Here is a 13,718-nt window from a genome sequence, read left to right on the forward strand (position 1 = left end):
ACTCCACCTAATGGCCACACCCGCATGCACAACTGCCTACCCACATCCCGCTTACAATAAACTATCAATAATTTCCATATACCCATTCATTTAACAATATGTGACTTTGTAACAATTAATTAACAACCCAGAAACTTATTAACCATCTACTCACAACTCCTCCTTCAAACATTAGCTCATTTGTAACAATTAAGTATCAATTTAAAACCTCATTATAGTAAACTTCCACTGACAACGCTTCCTTCAAACATGAACTCATTTATAACAAGAGAATCTAGACAGGCTGGATAGAGGGACTGAGTCCAACAACATGAAGTTTAACAAGTCCAGGTGCTGAGTCCTGCATCACAGTAACCTATCACATTTTCTCAAAAAATTACTTGGCTCCGGGTAGAAACTTGCAGTCAGTGCTGAATCCAGCTTTATAATGGATTTGTTTTCCTTCTCAAAGTGGAGCAAAGGCTCAAAGCAGTATCATTGTCATCTTAATGAAGACAGCCAGCTTTACTTTCTGTTTAGTGTTACTGATCGTCCCCTTTCCTTTGCTGCTTCCATCAGACAGGGAGAATTTAGAGAGTTCATCTCCCTTTAGCCTTTCAGAAGTGATAACAGACATGCATTTCATTTTCCTGCAATCCAACCCTGCCACAACAGGCAGAAGCTTGCGAGCCTTCCTCAGCCCTTTGTCCTACTGCTACCACCCCACCAGCCTAAGGAACAACAAAAACCACCCCCAAAAAAGGAAGGCTGTAAAAATGACTTCACTCTGGAGCTAATTCCATTTCAGAAGAGTTTAATTTAATACATCTTTAGACAATTATACAATATAGGAAGCACAAGGGGTTTAAAACTGTATGTATACAAGGATACATCTTGACCTTACTTGGATCTTTTACTTTTGCAACCTACAGAAGGTACATGAAATAGTATTTATAAGCCAGCCTACATTCATTAGATGCAAATAGCTCACCTCTGTTGTTGCATCACAAGGTAAGGTGGAAAGACAAGCAACTAGATTTGCTTCAACAAGCACCTGGCAAAGGTTGCGCATAAAACAGATTACCTCTTCTCCATCAGCTATGGAAAAGAACCCAGTCACATGCCCTCAAACCTCAAAAGCCACTCCCGGAGAAGTGCAGACTGTCAATGTGTGTGTTCAGCAGCACCGGAGCACATGGCTGGCACGGTCAGTAGACCAGGCAGCCTCGGCGGCACTTATCCTTTGGAACGCAGGGACCAAAGGCCACAGGGGACAAGTGCGGATTGTTGGTGTCCTGTGGAAACCAAAGCCCACAGCAGCAGCTGAGGCCGTGAGGACTTGGGGGTGTCCTGGCCTATTTCAGCTCCTCCCCCAGATCAGCCGTGTGTGATTTACAGCTCATTATCAGAGCTCCGCTTTGAAGTCTTAGCAAGCACTCCACATCAGCCCAAATATAAAAAGGAAAGAACATATCAAAATTTTAAAATGAAAAGGTGGGGTGGAGGGGTGTGAGGAAGGCAACAGTCTAAAGATGAAACAGCAGCTGCGTTCTTCGGTGGGAGGGCTGGCGACTCCCGAGGGAGAAAATGGGTCACGGCTCAGGTACCGCTGACCCGGCGGTGCGGATGGCTCCGGGCAGACCCCGAAGCGAGGCGGGTCCGCACTGCTGAGGGACGGGATGGCCGGGATGAGGGGGACGGGATCGCCGGGTTGACAGCGATGGGATGGCCGGGCTGACAGGGACGGGAACGCCGCGATGAGGGGCAGCGGCGGCCCCGCGGAGCTGAGGGCGGCGCCCGGCCCGGCCCCTCAGGGCGCGGCCGCCCTCGGACTCGGGACAGCGCTGAGCCTTCCCCTCAGCCCGACGGGAAGCGCTTGCAACTGTAGAACCATCAGGGCTGGAAACGATCTTTAACACCATCCAGTTCAACGTCAGCCCAGCACTGCCACTGCAAACCCTAAACCAAGAAACCATTTCCCAGTGTCAGATCCAGAGGCCTCTTTAACACCTCCAGGGATGGCAACTCCACCACCTCCCTGGCCAACCTGTTCCTAGGCCTGAACTGGGACAAATTTTTTCTAAAATCTAACCTGACTTTCCTCACTCAGTGTTCCTCTGGTTCTCACGGCAGGCCCAGCAGAAGAGACCGACCCCACCTCACTGCACACTCCTGTCAGGGAGCTGGAGAGAGCCCTGAGGCCCCTCCTGAGCCTCTGCTCCAGAATGAACAAACCCAGCTCCCTCAGCTACTCCTCACGGGACATTTTCCCAACCCTCATGAGCCTTGTTGCCCTTCTCTGGACACACTCCAGCCCCTCCATGTCCTTTTTCAAATGAGGGGCCCAGAGCTGGACACAGCACTCGAGGTGTGGCCTCAGCAGTGCCCAGCACAGAGGGGCAGGCACTGCCCTGCTCCTGCTGCCCACACTGCTGCTGATACAGCCCAGGTGCCATTGGCCTCTTGCCCACCTGGGCACACCTGGGCTCACGCTGAGGTGACTGCTCACCTGCAGGTTGTGGCACTTGGCCTTGTGGAACCTCACACCGCTGTCCTTGGCCCATGGATCGAGTCTACCCAAGTCCCACTGCAGAACCTTCCCGTCCTCCCACCCAACAGGAGAGTCTGCAGATTTACTGAGGCTGCTCTCAAACTCCACATCTGAAGTAAATGGGCCAGGAGACCAGCTCCCTTTGAAAGGCCTTTATTAGGAATCAGCTCTTTTGTGGGTGGGGGTACTCATGGGGTGCGCACACACCACCGCTGCTCCCAGATGACAACGCCAAGGAGGAGGTTCAGTGCAGTTTTGTCCACGAAGGGCAGAGCTGGGGCTTTCATCCTTACAGGAGTCCCCTAAGAAGACAATCTTTGGCTCATTGTCTAGGGTCCCATTTCCGACCGGGCACTGTTCTTATCATGGTGAGGATCCTGGGTGTCATGTGTGTGCAGTTCCAGGAGACAGTTCCCGACACAGATAAACCATCTTGGCTCATTGGAACTTCAGCTGGCTCGTTTTATAGGGGATTTATTTACCCGAATGGTACCCATAATTCCTTAGTTCCGCACTTTGCATAGAAGTCCTATGATGTCACCTTCTCTGGTGCCATGCCGGAACAGCAGCAGCAATACCCAATGGACAAAAGGGAGGTACACAACCAAGGGATCGGGGAACAGGGGAACTAACACTACTGCTGAACTGGGGTACTTAAATTAACAACATTAACTTCATTAACAATTTATCAACTAACAAACAATAACTTTTTGGTGGAACTTGGTTAACTTGTAAATTTATTTACAACAGATTCCCCCCTCTATTTCTTTGATCGGGCTGTGGCCCGCATCAACCCGCTGTTTCTGGCTCTTGGGAGTAGAATTTTCTTATTTTTTGGTATTGATTATATGCTTCTTTGGCTGTTTTGTGCTCTTTTTCTTGGCTTTCCATTATCATTAACATAGCTTGGGTTTGGGCAGTGATTCCAGGAATGTGGGTACTAGCTTGGATTGTGGAGGATATAACTTTTATTAGACATGGGAGTAGACAAGGTAGAAACAATACACTTGTCAAGGCTACTACTGCCACAAAGGCTACTTTCTTCCACCACTTGCTTTTTAAGGACCAGAAATCATCCCACCAGCTGGTATCTATTATGGGGGTCCACTCTTGATTGCCAACATAGGCTATTTTCCTTATTTCACTGGAGATGTTTCTTATTACTTCACTTTTGTCATCGATTTCCAGACAGCACTCCGATGAGTTGAATTTTCCACATATGCCTCCTTCATCAGCCAATAGATAATCTACTGCTAGCCAAATTTGATATATGACTGTTTTAGTTTGTGCCAATTGATTACTAATGTGATCGAGGGCGAGTGCTGTTTTGTTGGATACTATTTCGAGTACTGCCTGGAGCCGAATGATTCTGTTAAGCATATAAATTGGAGTGTGATACCCCCAAGACCCATCCTGTGCCCAAGTTGCAGGTCCATAGGTCTTAATTATCTCCTCTGGGGTCCAGATCTTTCCCTTCCATTTTTGGTTACCTCCTATGTCCATTATATTTCTCTTTTTCTGGTTGGTCTTCCTTAAATCATCATATACCGGGACTCCTAGGCTTGATCCGGATTCCTTTGGTAGTAAAAAGAAAGCAGGTTTAATAATGCCTACTGTACAGCTTCCTGTCCAGTCCCCTGGGAGATTGGTGTAGGCGGTATTTCCACAAATCCAGAATAGGTAATTGGGGGCGTCCCAAAATGTGTCTCGAGTTTCCCAAGGATATTCCCAACATTTTGAGATCTGTCTCACTCCCCAGAAGGGGTTTATCCCCCTTTCCACACATTTGTGTAGTTTGTACTCCTCATGGTGGATACAACCCTTTTCCTTTTTTCCAATAGACCAATAGTGACTTGGCTTTTGTGGAACCCATTTGGTGGTTAGGTCTTTAATTACTAAATACCTCTTGCAAGCCATTCTTCCCACTGGGGTGTTGTACCTCTTTCCTGTTCTCATGATACATTCCTCTCCAATCACCTTGGATTTTAAGTCCCACTGTTCTTTCCTTCTTTGTCCCATAATCTGAGGTTTCTGTCCTGATAATTCCCATCTCAGAATTTCCAATGGTCCCAGACTGGTTCCTTCCCAAGGCCAAACTTCTGTCATTTTGGTGTTTCCATAAACCCAGCAGTTGGTGAGATTTAATTCTTTGCTGATCTTTTCCACTAAATCTATGAATAAATTTTTCCCCACCGGTATTTCTGGTTCATCTCCTTCAGTGGCAGTTATCAATTGCTTTTCTTCAACTAGGTCTTCCATTCCCTCTCGATGATCATTGCGCTCAAAACAGAGCCAGGCATCTCCTACGGGACACTCCCCAAGCAGGCGCTGCCTATAAGAAGCGGTATTTCTGACAAGCCAATAAATTTTCCCGTCCTCCTGACAGGTGACCAACTTGGAGTGGTTATAACAGCCAGGGTTCAAGTGTGTATGGACTCTTAACAAAGACCTGGGGTCCTCTCCTTCATATATTGGATGGTAACACTTAGTACAGGTATTTGTGTCAGTACCGATGGTGTTACTGACCAACAGTATTAACACCAGCCCTCCTAAGAGTCCGGTATGGGCCATCCCTTTCGGATCCTGCTCACCCGGTCTTGCCTCTTAGGTAAGAGAGGTTTTTCAGGGGTCTTAATCGAGTCCTTTTCCCTGTTCGGCAAACTCACTCCCTTTCCCTACTGTTTTTAGTTGCCTCTTGAGGAATGTTCCGCGGGAGATTTGTACTGACTCCTGAGGGGGTATCCTTTTACTTAACACAACCCAACACTTATTAACTCTAGAGCTTGTAAACAACACAACTATTATAATAACTTATTAACTTAATATTCACCAAAAAGTTCAGTCCTTCTATCAGTTCATAGAATTTTTTCAAAAGTCTGCTTTCAGTTCGATCCAACCTTTGGCTTTCTTTTCAAAGTTAGTTTTAAGTCTCCCGGTCCTTGAGCCACCATCCACCCTGATGGTTTTGTAGATGTGGTCTCCTTTGTTGACCTCGCAGATGGTTCGGGCAAATTATTTGGTGGTGATACTGGGCCTTTGACTCGGGTGATATGAGTCCATCCCTTTTCTTGGGTCCTCACGGCAGTGTGTGTTGTAAGTAGCACCTGGAAGGGACCTTCAAATTTGGGGGTTAATGGGGTGTCACTCCATGACTTGATCAATACCCAATCTCCTGGGCTTATTCCATGTACATCTGAATCTAGAGGGGAAGTTTGGGGGAGGTACCCTCTTTTTCTGAGCCCTTCTAGGGTCTTTCCAATGGCTTCAAGATATTTTTGGGTAGCTTCTTCTCCTTCTAAATAGCTCCCTGTGCTATAGGGAGTTATTAGGAAGGGGAGTCCAAACATCATTTCATAAGGGGAGACTCCTATGTCTGATCGTGGTCTTGTCCTGATTTGTAAAAGAGCAAGGGGTAAACATCTAAGCCAATTCATTTGTGTTTCTTCAATTAATTTAGTTAACACATTCTTTAAAGTTTTGTTCATTCTTTCTACTCTTCCAGAGCTCTGGGGATGCCATGGAGTATGTAGCCTCCATTTCATCCCCAGTGCTTCAATCACTTTGTGCAAAATTTGGGAAGTAAAATGTGGACCCCTGTCTGAATCAATGTTATTAACTAGACCATACCTGGGAATAATTTGTTCTAAAATTATTTTTATGACCACATCTGCTGTTTCTCTTATAGTTGGGAAAGCTTCTACCCAATGAGTTAGATGGTCCACAATGACTAGCAAATGTTTGTATTTTTGCACTGGGGGCATTTCAGTAAAGTCTATTTGGATATTTTGGAATGGTCTTAGGGCTAGCTCCCTTCCCCCAGGTTTGGTCTTTCTCATTACTTTCTGGTCTACTTTTTGACAAATTAGACATCCCTTTGTTATTGCTTTTGCTAAGTTATATACTCCTATACAGAAGTTTTCCCTTAGAAAGTGGTCACACAGTCCTTGAATTCCCCAATGGGTCAGCTCATGTATTTCTGTTAGCATCTTGCAGGCTAGAGCCTTATTTAAAAATTTGCGCCCATCAGGCGTTACCCATCCCCCTTGCCCTCCTGGCTGCATTTTTAGTTCTTTTATTATTTTTAGTTCTTTTTCACTAAATATTGGTTTCTCTTCTTCTTCTTTTTCTGGTATTTCGTTAAATTTGAGAACTTTCACTGGGTTCCCTGGATCTAATGCTGCAGCTTTGGCTACCTGGTCAGCCAATCGATTACCTTTTACCTGGATGGTATCCCCCTTCTGATGTCCTTTAACATGTACTACTGCTATTTCTATGGGCTTAGGCAGGGACTCTAAGATTGACTTTATTAACTCTGTGTGAATCAAGTTCTTTCCTTTTGAATTTAAATATCCCCGTTCTTCCCAAATCCTCCCGAAGGTATGAACAATCCCAAAGGCATACTGCGAGTCAGTATAGATGGTTCCTTGGTCTCCTTCTAATACATCAAGTCCCCTTTTTAGGGCGTAAATCTCACAGCATTGAGCTGACCAGTTAGATGGTAATTTGCCCTTTTCTACTATTTTCATGTTCTCTCCCTCAGTGATTTCAATTATAGCATACCCAGACATTCTCTTTCCTTCCACTACCCTTGATGACCCATCTGTAAACAACTTTCTTCCATAAGGCAAAGGTATATCCTCTAGATCTTCCCTCACTTTGGTTTGTAGGTTTATTAGCTCTAAACAATTATGTTCTAGTTTAGATACAGGTTCCCCTGAGAGAAACTGCGCAGGGTTTAGACATTTGGAGGTAATTAATTCCAAATTAGTTGTAGCCATTAGGATAACTTCGTACCTCAAAATCCTGGAATCAGTTAGCCATTGTTGAGCTTTTTGGCTTAGAACCATTCTTAAATCATGGGGTGTATGTATTTTAATCTTCCCTTGCAAGGTTAATTTTTGGGCCTCCTCTGTTAAGACAGCTGCAGCAGCAATTGCCTGTAAACAAGTTGGCCATCCCCTTGCCACTGGGTCTAATAATTTGGAAAGGTAGGCAACTGGCTTTTTACATCCTCCCCATTCCTGGGTTAGCACACCATACGCCACTCCTTCTTCAGAATTTACAAACAGATCGAATCCTTTCTTAAGGTTGGGCAGGCTTAGGACCGGAGCTGAAGATAATTTATCTTTTAGATCCTGTAGCTGTTTGTCATCCTCCTTTGTCCATTCTATTGGATCCTGGTCTGCTAATTTATTGAAGAGGAATTTTACACTCTGTGTATACTGATCTATCCACAATTTGCAGTACCCGAATAGACCAAGAAGTTTTCTCACATCTCTTTTAGTTTTAGGAGCTGTAATTGACAGGATCCCAGAGATTCTTTCAGGGCTCAGTTTTTTATATCCTTCCCCAATTATGTGGCCCAGATATGTGACTTCGGATTCCACAAATTGTAATTTGTTCCGGGATACTTTTAACCCCTTTGCTCCTAAAAAATTCAGTAGTCGGATGCTAACTGCTCTGACTCCGCTTTTTTCCTCCCCTGATATAAGCAGGTCATCAACATATTGCAAGATTTCTATTCCAGTCTCAGGGGTGAACTGATTTAATAGTTCTTCCAGGGCCTGCCCAAACAAATTGGGTGACTCTGTAAAACCTTGCGGTAGGCATGTCCACCTCAGTTGCTGTTTCCTACTCTTGTCTGGGTGCTCCCATTCAAAGGCAAACCAGTCCCTACACTCTTCAGCCAAAGGGCATGCCCAAAAGGCATCTTTCAGATCTATTATGGTGAACCATGCATGCTCCCTTGGGATTTGGCTCAGTAATGTGTAGGGATTAGGCACTACAGGATGCCTAGCAACTGTCCTTTTATTCACCTCCCTCAGATCTTGAACCAATCTATACTTCCCCTCGGCCTTTTTGACTGCTAGTATGGGGGTGTTATGTGGGGACATACAAGGCTCTAAAATGCCCTCCTTCAAAAGGTGTTCAACCACGGGGGCTAGTCCCCTCCTGCCTTCTGGGGATATTGGGTATTGACGCACCCGAATAGAAGGGGTATCTTTTTGCATTTCTATTTTTATAGGTGGAATATCCAAGTAGCCATATTTTCCTTCCTGTGCCCACACCTCTGGGTTTACTTCTTCAATGTCCACTGAGGTCAATGTCATGATTTGAACTATCATTCTCCCATTCTTTGGAATAATTCCTACTCCCAGCTGGACTTGTAAGTCTCTTCCTAGCAAATTATTTTCCAAGTGTGGTAAGTAAATAAGATCAACCACGCACTGTTTATAGTTTCCCTTGATTTCAACATTTTCCACTATGGGGGCTTTAAATGGTTTTCCTTCTGCTCCCATCACTTCACAGAGTTTAGTTCCAATATTTACACCTACCGGGAGAACCTTTAAGCTCGATCTTTCTGCGCCTGTGTCTACTAAGAACTCGAAGACCTAACTTTGGGGACCCACTTCAAAGTTTACCAGGGGCTCTTCTTGGTGGAGCATTGGGTCCCCTAACACATAAAGCCCCTGACACCCCTAATCTTCTCCCCTTAACATCTTCTCCAGGGCCTCCTGCTCCCGGGCAATCTGCTCATCTTGCTGGAGTTTCTTACATTCTCTCTTGAAATGTCCAACCTCTTCGCAATAAAAACATTTCCTGTCCCTTACTATGCCTCCTGGCTTCCTTGGTTTACCATGATCCTTCTCAAGTTCTGATCTTTTCCAGTCCTGCCTTGATGGGTACAAAGCAGGTTTACCTTGTTCAGCTCCTACGCTTTCTCTAGCCACAGCTACCATAATCCTAGCCTTATTCTTTGCTTTTTCCTCTTCCCTCCTTAGGTAGACCTTCAGGGCCTCTTTCAACAACTCATTGATTCCTTTTTCTTGCCAATCCTCGATTTTTTCCAACTTTCTCCTTATGTCCGGCCAGGATTTGGTGACAAAATTTACTTTGAGAAGTACTTGGCCTTCTGGACTATCCGGATCAATGTTAGAATATAGCTGAATATTCCTCCTTAGCCTACTAAGCCAGTTTGCCGGTGTCTCATCTTTCTCCTGAATACCATCAAAGCCCAACTTTGTATTAGTTCCTCGGGGGACAGATTCTTTTATGCCTTTTACTATCAGGGACCGATAGTCCCTCATGTTCTGCCTGCCCTCCTCTTCATTAGGATCCCAGCCAGGGTCTGCCATAGGCATTTTGTGATCCCCAGGAGGCCCTGATCTGTTTTCTCTGTCCCAGATTCTCATACCTGCAGTCCTAATCATCCTTACTTCCTCGGGACTGAACAATATATTGAGTATAGAATTTAGTTCCCCCCAGGTGTAAATATTGGGGCCGAGGAACTGATCTACCTGATTAGATATCCCTACTGGGTCTTCTACAAGGTTTCCTAGTTCCTTTTTGAAGGTTCTCACCTCGGAGGCTGTCAATGGGGCATTCACAAACCCAACACCTCCCAGAATTCCGCCCATAGAGACCTCTCTCAGGGGAAATAACTTCTCTGCTTTGTTAGCCCGTGACCTAGTGTTGCAGTAGAGACCTTCAGAAGGATGATTAGCTGGTAAAACTGCTTGGGGTAGAGATTTCTGTAGAGGGGTAGAGAGAGAGTTTGATGACATGCTGGAATTCGTAGGGGATAAGATCAACTCCCAATTGGGAGGAGGCAAGGGGATCGATGTAGGTGAGGGAGAAGAAACTGAACCTGAGGCCAGGGAGACCAGAGATGGAATTGGTGATGGTGATTGAGAAGTTAGTGGTATAGTGGGGTTAGAGGGAGGTAGAAGAATGTTGGTCAGGACAGGTGAGGGATTTGGGTTTGAAACTGGGATATTGGGAAGAGGTGGTGATGTGGCTACTGGTGGAAGGGAAAGGGAAGTTGGGGAAGAACTGGGAATGCCGGTTGGGGCACGATAGAAGGGGTAGGAGAAATTGAAGAAGTTACTAGGGGAGCTGGGAGAGGGAGTTGGGGTACTTCTGGGTAAACTGGAGGAGGAGGAGGTGGTAGATAGTCCAAGGGATCCCAATCCTTTCTATCTTCCCTTACTGCTTTGCTTTCCTCACTCTTTTCTTTATCTTTTAGCTTACAGATTTTTATACTTCCCTCACCTGTAGCTTTCTCTTGCCAACAGGCAGCATATAAGAGTTGCTCAGCATCGGGACTTTCTTGGGTCTTTAGGTGGTAATTCAACTGGGAACACATCCATGAATCATGTGTTCCATACCATGGCCACTCCCCTTGAAGACGTAACCTTGGCCAGACTTCCATACAGTATTGGATCATTTTGATTTTATCCAAACTCTTTGTGGCCTCCCAGACGTCCCATCGATTTAACATTTGCCCTATAGGGGGCTATCAGGGGGAATATTCTTTACCTTATGGTCCTGATCCTTCCCAGATTTCTTCCTTTTACTCACGCACTCTCCCATGATAGTTCCTTATCTTCCAGAGTCCCTTGCTCAATCAAGAAAGTCAAATCTCTAACAACTCAATAAGGGGACTCTCTCTTAACTGAAAACTTAAGGTGCCCCTACCCAAGCAAAAAGCTACTGACGGGCAACAAAACACATACACCTAACACAAATTTAGTAACTCAACAGGTATCCAAAATCTTAAGGTGCCCCTACCCAAACAGAAGATTACAGACAGGCAACACAAACTCTCAAAACAACTAAAACCTCTCTTTTGTTCCTTTTCACTCACACTACCTTTCACACCTACTCCTTAGACATTCACTCACTCCTGGCCGGCCAATCACGCCACTCACACACAGGGATCGGACTCCCAACCGACCCCCTTGGGGGTGACTTTGGCTATCACCCCCCCCGTACCCCCGCGCCTCGCCCCCGGTGGGACTCCTGAGCACAGTTTTCGACGCACCACGGGGTCCCTAGCACCAGAGGCCTCTCCCTAGACAACGGAGCCTTCCCTGGCCAGCCTCCCGCCGAGCCGGACCCACTAGTCCGCACCCCGGACTGCAACCGCCCCGCTCTGGTGCTGTACCCTCACTGAATTTTTGACGCGGAGGTAGGAGGGTGAGGAGACTCCGCAGGGGTTACCCGGGGATATCCCTTCCCGGCTCCTATGGACACCTAGGGATAGGTCCTTACTACAAACAAATTTCCTTAAACAAACAAAAATCCTGACGCAAACTAGAGATATCTTAACCCCAAAAACGAACTAAACCCTAATACTAATAAGAAATAAACCCTAAAACAACAAAAACCCAAAAGCTATTTAGAAACACAATAATACAACAGAATGTAACACCTTGTAATTTTACTGAAAGAAAGAGGACCTACCCCTAGTTAGCGTCACCGCTGGGATCAATCCAACAGGGCCCGACCCCTCTGCCTTCCACCAACTTGATTTGGCTACCTCTCCCCTAACGAAATAGCCTCAGCAGTAGGGATGCGTGTGTGTATGTGTAGTGTCCGCCTTGCCCCCCCTCGGGGACTCCCCACCCCGGTGCTCACGGGCCGTGGGTTTACCTGCCCTTTCCCTAGGGCCACGACTCCCAACACTACCTACGACACTTCTGGCCCGACCCTGGGAAGTTAGGGCCTTTCTGAGCGCTTGGTGTCGGCGGTACCTAGGGGGTACCCTGCCTGCACGTGACTCACACTATGCTTGGGGCCCCACACGCCCGGGGCCACCCAAGCCGTATAGCCCAGGGAGGTGGGCCTACCCCTGGGAAGCGCCTCACTCACTCAGTATTTCTTACGCTTCCCCCTGCTCCCGGCCGGCCCCCTCGCGGAGTCCGGAAACGCGGTACTTAGGGGTCCACACTCGCCTCGGAAGTCCGAGCTGCCAGCCCCCGTCTCATTCACTCTCCACTCGCTCGCTTCCCACTCCCGCCGCTGCAGGTACTTACCCTTTCCGGCGCTCCGCTACGTCGTCTGTTGGTCCGTCCCACGCTGACTCCAAGTCCTGACTCCGAGTCCTGGATATCCGACGTCCCCCAGAGGCTGAGTAGAACAGGAGGCGCCTTCCCGTCCCGGTCCTCTTCAGGGGTGTGGCTATCCCAGACGAGCCCCCAAAATGAAGTAAATGGGCCAGGAGACCAGCTCCCTTTGAAAGGCCTTTATTAGGAATCAGCTCTTTTGTGGGTGGGGGTACTCATGGGGTGCGCACACACCACCGCTGCTCCCAGATGACAACGCCAAGGAGGAGGTTCAGTGCAGCTTTGTCCACGAAGGGCAGAGCTGGGGCTTTCATCCTTACAGGAGTCCCCTAGGAAGACAATCTTTGGCTCATTGTCTAGGGTCCCATTTCCGACCGGGCACTGTTCTTATCATGGTGAGGATCCTGGGTGTCATGTGTGTGCAGTTCCAGGAGACAGTTCCCGACACAGATAAACCATCTTGGCTCATTGGAACTTCAGCTGGCTCGTTTTATAGGGGATTTATTTACCCGAATGGTACCCATAATTCCTTAGTTCCGCACTTTGCATAGAAGTCCTATGATGTCACCTTCTCTGGTGCCATGCCGGAACAGCAGCAGCAATACCCAATGGACAAAAGGGAGGTACACAACCAAGGGATCGGGGAACAGGGGAACTAACACTACTGCTGAACTGGGGTACTTAAATTAACAACATTAACTTCATTAACAATTTATCAACTAACAAACAATAACTTTTTGGTGGAACTTGGTTAACTTGTAAATTTATTTACAACAATTCACATCATCGATTAAGGCGTTAACCAGGAGCAGCCCCAAAACAGAGCCCTGGGGAACACATTTCAACACAGCTCAGATTGCATACTCTGCAGCTGGAGGCTGCAATGTCCCCACAGCAGGAAGAGCTGCCATCCCGTGGCATTGGCCACACACACGGGTGCAGGAGAAAACCCTTTTACTAGGTGAATGTGGCTGACAGACCCCAGCTCTCAGGCACACATTCCTTTTCCCTAATGACCCTGAACTCAAGAGATGGTATTTCACCTTCCAGCTCTTTGCACCACTGGATCCTCAGACCATCAGAGCTCCATCAGCCTCTCTCACCTTTTTGCACCTTCTCCCCACTCAAGCTGATGAGCAGCTTTTATAAGAAAAAAAAAAAAAAAAAAGTTCTGCTGCCAACGAGGTCAGCCAATTTGTAAATACAACTTACCCTGCCGAAAACAGCTACTGCCTTTTTCTTTCAGACGTGAGTCAGAAAATTCTAGATTTTAAAAAATTGTCAGGATATAATATGATTTTATTCTTCCTCAGGAAACAACAACAACAACAACAAGATAA

Source organism: Sturnus vulgaris, chromosome 12, assembly GCF_052056855.1.
Source record: "Sturnus vulgaris isolate bStuVul1 chromosome 12, bStuVul1.hap1, whole genome shotgun sequence".
NCBI classification, from domain to species: Eukaryota; Metazoa; Chordata; class Aves; order Passeriformes; family Sturnidae; genus Sturnus; species Sturnus vulgaris.